A 9,634-nucleotide genomic window follows, 5' to 3' on the forward strand; every position below is an offset into this window, starting at 1 on the left:
GTTTTTTTTTCAAACTATCGCATAATGTCGGGTCAACAACATATCAACATGCAACATATCAACATGGCTTGGACAATTTAGTTCCTATACTAACCGACTAAGACAAAGGCGATATATTGTTGACCTAGAATTGCATCAATTTTGTTGACAATGTACGGAGGAGCTTGTGTACAATACGAGAGTATAATATTTTGTCAAATTAACACATAATGGCATGTCAGCAACATCTTCTTGTTGTTTGGATGGTATAGTGACTACACTAATCGACTAAGACACCGGGAGATGTCGTTGACCTAGAATTGTGTCATTCGTTTGACAATATTAGCTGATTAATTTGTCAAATTAGTTATCACATATTGTGTAGTATAATGCACTAAGGAAAATACTTGTTATCTATATGGTTTGCATTGCCTGCTTCACAGAATAGCCGCTCTTGTACCAAACCACGCGCTCGGTCTCTTACTTGATGACGACCATGACTGGCCGCTTCTGCACCATGACCCAAGACACCTAGTAGTAAGTGCCAAAATATAAGAATCTCTTGTAGAAATTATGATTATTGTTTACTTTCATAGTGTATGGTTTTGCATTATGTTTTACATTATATCAGTTATCCTGAGTGCCAGACAGAAAAAACCAATGATGGTATGTGTGGGCACCAAGTAATATACCGTCTAGTGTCCAATGTGACAAACACACGTATTTTGATGAGTGAGATCCATACACGCTTAAATAGTCATTCATCCTCAATGTGTCAATGATCACGGTTGACACCTTTCAATATATTAACCATGATGCCGAATAGTGAGTAAAAGAGATATTCGATGGAATATCTTGCTAGTCAACATCAACATAAGACATGTCCGTTAAACCACTCGAAGGTGGCGACCAAATATGCTACAATATGTATGATGTGTACATTACCATTGATCAATAGAGAGATGGTAATACTCTAATTGTTGTGCGAGCCATGAGCAGATAATGGGCATCAAGATATGTGTCCTTGGTAGATGATGTTAGGAAAGCAACTAGGTAGCTTGAGGCACAAAGTGAATTACTCTTCGCTAACTTTAATTCTTTCAAACTAAAAGGTCTTGATGATTACGATGATGTTGAACATATGCTTCTCATACTTTCCAACGCCTATCCGATTGAAGTGGTATATTAATCTTGTAAGTTTTGGTTACAGAACTGCATGTATTGATAGTAATAATAACTATATTTGTTATGTGTGTAGGGTGAAGCTCCTAAGGTGCTAACGGCAGCTAGCTTGCAATACTTTTTAGTTCAGGTGATGAATGAGCTTGGCTACAAATTCACTCTACCTGATCCCTATTTGGATCGACGACTTCAAGCACCACTCCATACATCTATTTTTGTTCGGAGCAACACAAATTCATAGTCTTCGGAGATTTAATGGATTTATATGTTGATGCAAAAGAAAATTCTTATATGCATGCATTAACTACTGTGTGGAGGATATCTTTGGAGTTGACATCTTATATAATAATAATTACATTTTATATCTCATATGATCCAAGGGTGGAGACTAAATTAAAATTAAATCTGTGTATTTTGCTTCCAATATGTATTTCGCTTCCAAGTATTGATCTGTGGACAATTAATGTGTATTATCAACTCTTTTTTTAAAAAAACTTTTGTATGATCAACTTGTAGTAGTACATGTTTATCAATGTGAATGTGAATGTGAATGTGAATGTTCCTTTATGCTGATGATGAGAAAATATGCTAGTTTTGTATGGGCATGCATTGCTACATAGCTTTTGCTGTACTGAAACAACTCATACAGTTCATAGTTTATATTCTCATATGTAAAAGAATTTAGACGGGCATATATGTCTTATGCAACAACCCATGCAAAATAGATCTTGGGCGGAGACTGAATATATCCGCCTGCAAGAATATATTTTTCTGGATGGTTTTTGGTGAGCCTGCACAAATCCTCGATTTCTGCAGGCCATTTGTAGCAGGTGGAGCGGAAAATGCATGTAAATAGCTTATGTACCATTTGGACTAATGTTTTCTATAGTAGTGTTTCAAATACAAACATTTCTATGATTCAAAATTTTATACACAATATAAGCATTTTTACAGTTTTGCTTACTCATCTAGACACATTCTAGCTTGGCACAAGACATAGATCTTGCCTCTCTAGGCCTGCCACTTTAATTGAGTTGTTGCACTGGGATTGCTCTCATAGACTCATACGAAGTTCTAGTGTTCAAACCTTTTAAGTGGACCGAACATGAGTTTAATTAATTATGTCAGTGTTAAAAAAATATCAGCGCGTTTGTGTCTAAGGAATGCGTTGCACGTATGGTGAGAGATCGATCTTAATTTAATTTGTTTATGGAAGGGCGGCTAATCCGATTGGGTATAAATGTTTGGTGGCCAAAGCTTAAGTAATATTATCATACTGCATTTCTTCAACGTGAAGCTACATGCCAATCCACTATATATACATTACTGCATTCGTTTGCGTTGCGTCCGAGTCACGGATTGCTTGCCTGCACACATATTTTTGGTCTCTGGTTAGATTGATAAGGAAAACAAAGCTTATCTATAAATTAGTTAATTGGAGCCCTTACTTCCCGTTAGTGCCGCTAATTAATCATCTACTACTATTAGTACTTTATTTAATTAATCCACACTTCAAAACATGCGACATATTTTTGGAATAATTAGCTTTCTCCCAAATGATTACATGTTTTTCCTAAAATTTACTTTGTAGTTTTCCTTCTTTCTTGCTTCACCGAACAAGATTTATTTAAATCCTGGCCATAATGACGTTTAATATGTGAGTGCTCTTGTAATTAATACAAAGTTTACTGAGGTGCATGAATGATTTACTAGCCACTAGCTGAACTTCCATGTATTCACGAAGGAAGGTGATTAATTTAATTCACGAAGGAAGGTGGTTAATTTATGGGACAGATGTAGTATTAGTTTTCTGATCAAGAAAATATTGGTTTCTTATTTTGAGGAAATTTTGACATGATGTAATTTGATAAAAAAAACCCTATAAAATAGTTTCGCACGAGGAAGGTGCACCTATGGATAGCTCAGGATCTCACACGTGCCAGCGGAGGACGTGCCTCCACCGGAGGGTTTTTTTTTTTCCAAATGGCAAGTGGTGAGAAAGGGGAAAGAGTGCAAAGCCAGTTTTTTCCATAAAACCCATTTCCTAAACACATGCAATAGTCAAATAGCATTATTATTTATACACATTACACACAAGGTCACCTTAATCTATGGTGCTGTTGCCACACAGTAGACAACACCCTGGGGAGGGGGGTTGTGGCACTTCATAACTAAGCATTATATATATTTCTTTTGGATATGTGGAGTCCTTTTCTTATTGTGCACTTTGTTTGCTGCATATGATATGCAATCTTGCACAGGGCTTGTTGCTTCTCCAAATGCAATTCATCATTAGTTTTCCCCCTTTTTGAGGAAGCCTCAGACAAAATTTTCACTTCTTTCTAATATTTTTCTTAGTAGGGATGGGACCACACAGAAATTTTATATAACCAAGAAAATATCCATATCCATGCAAAGTACTAGCTATTATGACATTTACAGTGAGGCGTGTTAATTTATTCAAATCAGCTGGTCTAACGTAAATAAAAAAAAACTCATGTCTTTAATTTGATCAGGATGCTATCAAAGTAGTTAAATTAATTACATGAGGAAGAATCAATTAAAAGGAGTAGCAACGAAACAACCTGAAAACATAAAGTAATAGTTTTTTTTTCTTTTAGTTTGTTTCGACACCTCTCTATATATTTTTTGGTTCAAACTATTAATAACTCTATCATTTTGCATGTATTTTTTTATAATACTTCATAGAATTTAAACACTATTCTTGAAATATTTGTACAATAAATTTTAAATTTCCATGGTGGTAACTTCTCAAAAAGAAAAGTTCATTTTGGACATATTGGGTTTGGCATGTACTTGTACAGGAACGTATGCATGTGTTTGGGTCTGATTGGCAGCAATGTTGGTGCTCCCGGTGACATATCCATCAAAGTAAGAATTTAGGGCACCAATATGTTTGAGCTCTGTGCAAATATATATATAGATGGCTCCTTGGGCATGAAACAAAGCAAAAGCTTCACCTTTTCACCTCTTTCTTCCAATAGAATAGGGGCATAAATCCAAACTGGCCTTGTAATATGTGTGTGTCTTGAAACAAGGATCTAAGACTATCCTTTTAATTTCTACTCAAAGTTATTTATATTACTTGCACTGTTAGCCATATATAAGCACTCTTAGGCTACTAATAGGGGGGTGGTAGGAAAAACTGAGTAGCTTTGGACCTTTTCCTCTTAGCTACTCCATCACAATTAATGTGGCATACACATATAGTACATCTTCCAATCCAACATTCTGTAAATTATAAACTTGACCATTGAGATTGTATCCGTTTTGAGATTACTTACTAGATTGTCATTATGAAAGACATTAATAACTAATTTGTCACGCAAATCTAACTTTTGCATTGAAATTCGTACTAGATTCAATTTGGACTTATGCAATTTATTTCTTGGAATTTCTTTGTACAGATATCTTTAGTAAGTAAACCAAACAATATAATCATCGTATTTACACTAAACCAATATCTCGTTCTGATTTTAACCATGTAATCAAAAGAAATCCCATTGTTCAAATTAATTCTACAAATTCAACTATTGGGTCACTCTTTGTTAACCCTAGCTAGACTGTGCCTGATTAACCATATAGAGCATATGAGTTCAAAGGCATGTTTGTATATATTATCAAGACTTGAAGATTTCCATGTGGCTACAATCTAATCCAGTAGGACAACAAGACCAATCCAAGCAAACAAGAAAACAAATGTACCTCGCCCTACTGAACACCCATCCAAAGTCAATTCGTGTAGTTAAAGATCTTGTCATGAATGGAGATCTATGATTTGGCCACTGCATTCATGAACAAATGACAAGGAGCTATAGAGTATGGTAAGCCTCCAACTTGATCAGGCACAGTGTTCATGTGGGGCCATGTTGTTGTACCTACACAAAAGAGATGACAAAGAATGTGACGGAGAATCCACTTCGTTACTGTCGCGTCCCAAATCGACCCTAAAATACATCCTCTAAATTATGCCTAGAATAATTAAAATGCTTGTGAAAGCCTTCAAAAATTAAAATGTGCAAAGTTAAAAGTCAAATAGGGCTTGGAGGATTTTTGTATATTTCCTAAAAGCCTAAAATGTGTAAATAAATTTTAGTGGAATTTTCAGAGCACAAATAATAATTATTAAGAAATAAACAAAGTTAAAAAGGTTTTATAAAAAGAAAACCCTAAAAATCACCCTCTCCCCTCTAATGGCCGAATTCGGCCCATCTCCCTCCCCCTCTCTCCTCTCCCCCACGACCCACTCGGCCCTCCCCGCGCGCGCGCCGCTGACGGGCGGGCCCGCCCGCCACCCTCGCTGACGGGTGGGGCCCACCCGTCATCCCCTTCCTCCTGCCGCTCCCGCCGCCCCGCCCGCGCCAAGCGCCGCCGCCGCCGCCGATTCCGCCGTATCCCGCCGTCCCCGCGTGCATTAAAGTGGGGGGGATTATTCCCCGGGATCCCCTCCCCCTTTTCCCCCATTTTTCCCTCCCTCTCTCCCTCGGATTCGTTTGGAAACCTCTCCCCTAACCTCGCCGGCGCCATTAATGGCGGCCGGGTCTCCCGCGCCCATTTCCCCCTCCTCCGGCCGCCCTCTCTCACTCCCAACCCTATATAAACCCTCCCCGAGCTCCCAACCACTGTTTCCGCCACTCACCGCCCTCTCTCCTCGCCGGAATCGAGCTCGCGCCGTCGCTCTCTCTCTCTCCGCCGTCGCCGCCGAGCTCCGGTCCGCCGCCGTCGTCGCCCCGGACCACCTCCCACCTCGGCGCCGCCTCCTTCGGCTTCGCCGCATCCTCGCCGACCTCGTCCACCCCTCCGTTTCGCTCGCCGACCGCCGGAGCGCCGTCGACCCGTCCACCCGAGCCGCGCCGCCGCCTTCCTCCGCTCCGGTCACCGTTTCCGTCGTCGCCGTCGACCCGAGGTGAGCCATGGACCGCCGCTTCGTTTCCCCCTTTCCCTCCCCTCTCTCGGCCGCCGCTCCGCCGTGCCTATGGCCGCCGCCGGCGACCATAGGGGCGCGGGCGCGCCGCCTCCCGTCGGCCGCGCCGACGTGGCCGCCTCCGGGCGCGCCTAGCGGCTGCCGCGTGGGGCCCGGCCGTCAGCCGCCCGCGCCCTCGGGTGCGGCTGACGCGTGGGGCCCACGGCGCCGGCCGGTGTGAGCCGGGTGCACCCGGTCCACCGTGGACCGTGAGGCTGTCGCGTGGGTCCCACTCCCGTGGACCCGGTCCACGCGCCCTCTCTCCCGGCTGACGCAATAAATATATTTTTAAATTAAAATTTAAATGAAGAAATTCGTAAATATTCATTTAAAGAGCATATAAACTTCAAATGGCCATAACTTGGCCATTTGAACTCGGAATTGGACCGTTCAAGTCTCTAATTTTTCCTTAAGAAGTCAAGAATCCATTTTTGTGCTTTGTTTCTGCTTGTTATATGGAGTTTATTAGAGTAAAAGCCCTTTTCTTTTCCGTTAGTCGTGTAGACGCTGCAGCTTCGGAAGATCCGCTCTTCGTGGAGGTTGAAGCCGACGTTTGGGAAAGCGAGCAAGGCAAGTCACATCATTCTTTGAACATATTGGATCCCACTTTGTGAAATTACTTTGATTTAAATTATTGCATTATCGCTTTATTTAAATTCCCGCGTTATCACTGTTTTATTTAGCCATGCCTATTTACCTTTGTTATGACCTTATTATTGTTGTTATTGTTATTATTACCTTGTTCACCCTAGAATAAACAAAACCCCAACTAGTGGGCACTCTATTCATGGTTCCACTAGTAAGAATTTAGGTAGATGCTTCGCTGATTAATTAGGCAACATTAGGTGGTTTTATAACTCTAGACTTTGGGAATATTCATATCACCTGGACATATTGGAATGGTTGGATTATTGTGGAATTGGATGCACACCTCCCCCTCTATTCAAAACCCCCAAAATGGTTTTAGGCTGGGCTCGGAGTGCATGGTGTTGATAGTAGCACCTCGGCCACATAAGGACCGGTCTTCGGGCCTCTGTTGCAAAGCACTACCGTACTTCCACATGTCTAGTGGGTAAGGCTTAGTTTGTGGCTCAGTCTGGTTATAAACAAAAGTACACGGATGGAGATGGACGAAGTCGGGGGTCGATGGACATCTCTAGGACAAATGAAGGCTACACGGGCTGCGGCCCGGTAGTCGAGATGTCATAGCACGGGGCTGGTGTCCTGCTGCTAGGGGCTCAATTCTGCCTGCCTGTCCGGGGGTTCCGGCCGTAGGTGGGTTGGGTCGGTACTCTTGTCTATGGCTAGGATGGGTTGGAAACTATGTCATGTCTTCCGTCCATATGCCGTGGTGGTATGTGGCACGTGGTTGCACGTGAGGAAGACGTGTCTTGTGGGTAAAGATGTACACCTCTGATCAGAGTAAAACCTATTCGAATAGCCGCACCCTCGGTTATGGGCAAGCCTAGCAATGTACCCAAGTTAGTGTTTTTAATTCTTAAAACCTGCTTAATAACTAAAATGTGGAATGGTTGGCCTGGGTTGGCTTGGGACGAGCTGGGACCCAGGGTCGGGTTGCCAGTTCGGTCTGAATTATCGTAGGCCTTGGGTTAAGGCAGGTTCGTGTGGGTTCACGGCCTTGTTTAATAATATTAAATAGTTCTAGGATCATGTTTTAAATTTAGCTTTGAGCAACTAAGGGTCTTTTAAATGCTGTTTATTGCAAAACCTAACCCCTATACTATAACTCCATTGTACTCCTTTGCATTTATGCTGCACTTGTGGGTGTGTCTTGTTGAGTATGGTGGTTGTACTCAGTCTTGCTCAATTTTTCCCAAACCCAGAAGAGGAGCCCCTGGATGATGAAGGCTTTGGTGTCTAGCTCGTGCCTGCCGTCAAGCGCCTGTGGTCGTCGCCTTAGTCTTCCGCTGTTTTTCGTTGTCTTTGAGTGTGCTGGGCCGTCGCTGCCCATGTAATAATTAACTATTTACGCTTCCGCTTATTAAACTCTGAATTGTATCAACTTCTGGTGTACCTTGCCTCCTGGGACAAGGAATAATACACGCACGTAAGGAACGCCCGTTGGGTTATTTCCAGTCGTGACAGTTACCAATTAAAAATAATAATACTCCACATAACATGTGTAGAGAGATCAAGGGAAAAATAAATTATGTCTTCTGCAAGGTAAAGGAAAATACATCCAACAAGATACAATTAAAATGAATTTGATTAATTAATTAATAATAATATATCTAACCACGCTTTGGCCTATCTTTTCACTTTAAACTAGGTAATTTTGCATTTGTTACAGTTTGAACCACCCTAAACTCTCATCTCAAGCACATCGGTGACTTTAAGCGCATCCATGTATCTGCATGTCGCGATCTTCCCTACTTATGTACAGGCCACCCTTTGCTAAAGAAGAGGTTAGATGCGTCTCAAAAAGAGAGTTAGGATGATCCAAACTGAAACAATGATAAATTTAACTAGTTTAAAATGAAACTATTTGACGGTAGTCTAAACTGAAACTTGGTATAATAAAAGGTGCCCAAATTACAATTTACTCATAATAATATTACGTAGTTGCAGAATTACACTATTTTTGGTTAAATCTCTCTTATATTCCATTGTAATTTTACGTGTACTTGTATTTCCCGCTCATTTTTAAGACATCTTAGTGTTATTGGCCTCCAACTTCTCTCGCTCCCAGGGCTTTGGCGCCGCTAGCCTCGCCCGCTTCGCCGGAGCTCACTGGTTGGCCTCCTTGTAACCAACCCCTCGATGGGGAGAAGAAGGAAGAAGACAGAAGGGATGGAAAATGTGACGGTGATGACACGGTTTCAATTTTGTAAAACTTCGGTAGTACCCAGCCGAAATCGCGAATAGTGATGACATTTTTCTAAATCGGCAAAGTTGCAATCGCATGGATCGAATTAACCCCAAGAATATTTAGCATGGTCACAAACCAAACAACACCCACACACTTCTACCCTACCAAACTTTGCGAAATTTTGGTATTGCCAAAATCTGAAAAGGTTAATTTTGGAATCAAAGTAAACAAACCCATAGTCTTGTGTTCTGTGTTTAATAACAAAACTGCATATGTACACGCAAGGATGTCCCATAATAATTTTTCTTTTAATTTTAAGCCATCCATGTGTTATATAATAAGTTTTAGTTTTATAAATCTATTGTAACAAAGATAACTTAATTATGTGTGTTAAACCTAAAGAAAAACTAGTTGGCACCCCATGCCTTGCCGTGGGATTTGCTAGTTTTATCGTTAAATAAAATCAAAGTTTTAAACAATTAGATGTAACTCTATGTATATGCAAAATAGATGATAATGTGCCTTCAAATATACTAGCCTTTGTTACAATTTATATTTTATTTTTCAAAACGCCATTGTGTATTGTTATGATAGATGAAAGTTATTTTCATGCACAATTTGGATATCACCACAATTAGGTAGTTTGCATTTCTCTGCTT

This window comes from Oryza glaberrima, chromosome 9, assembly GCF_000147395.1.
Source record: "Oryza glaberrima chromosome 9, OglaRS2, whole genome shotgun sequence".
NCBI classification, from domain to species: domain Eukaryota; kingdom Viridiplantae; phylum Streptophyta; class Magnoliopsida; order Poales; family Poaceae; genus Oryza; species Oryza glaberrima.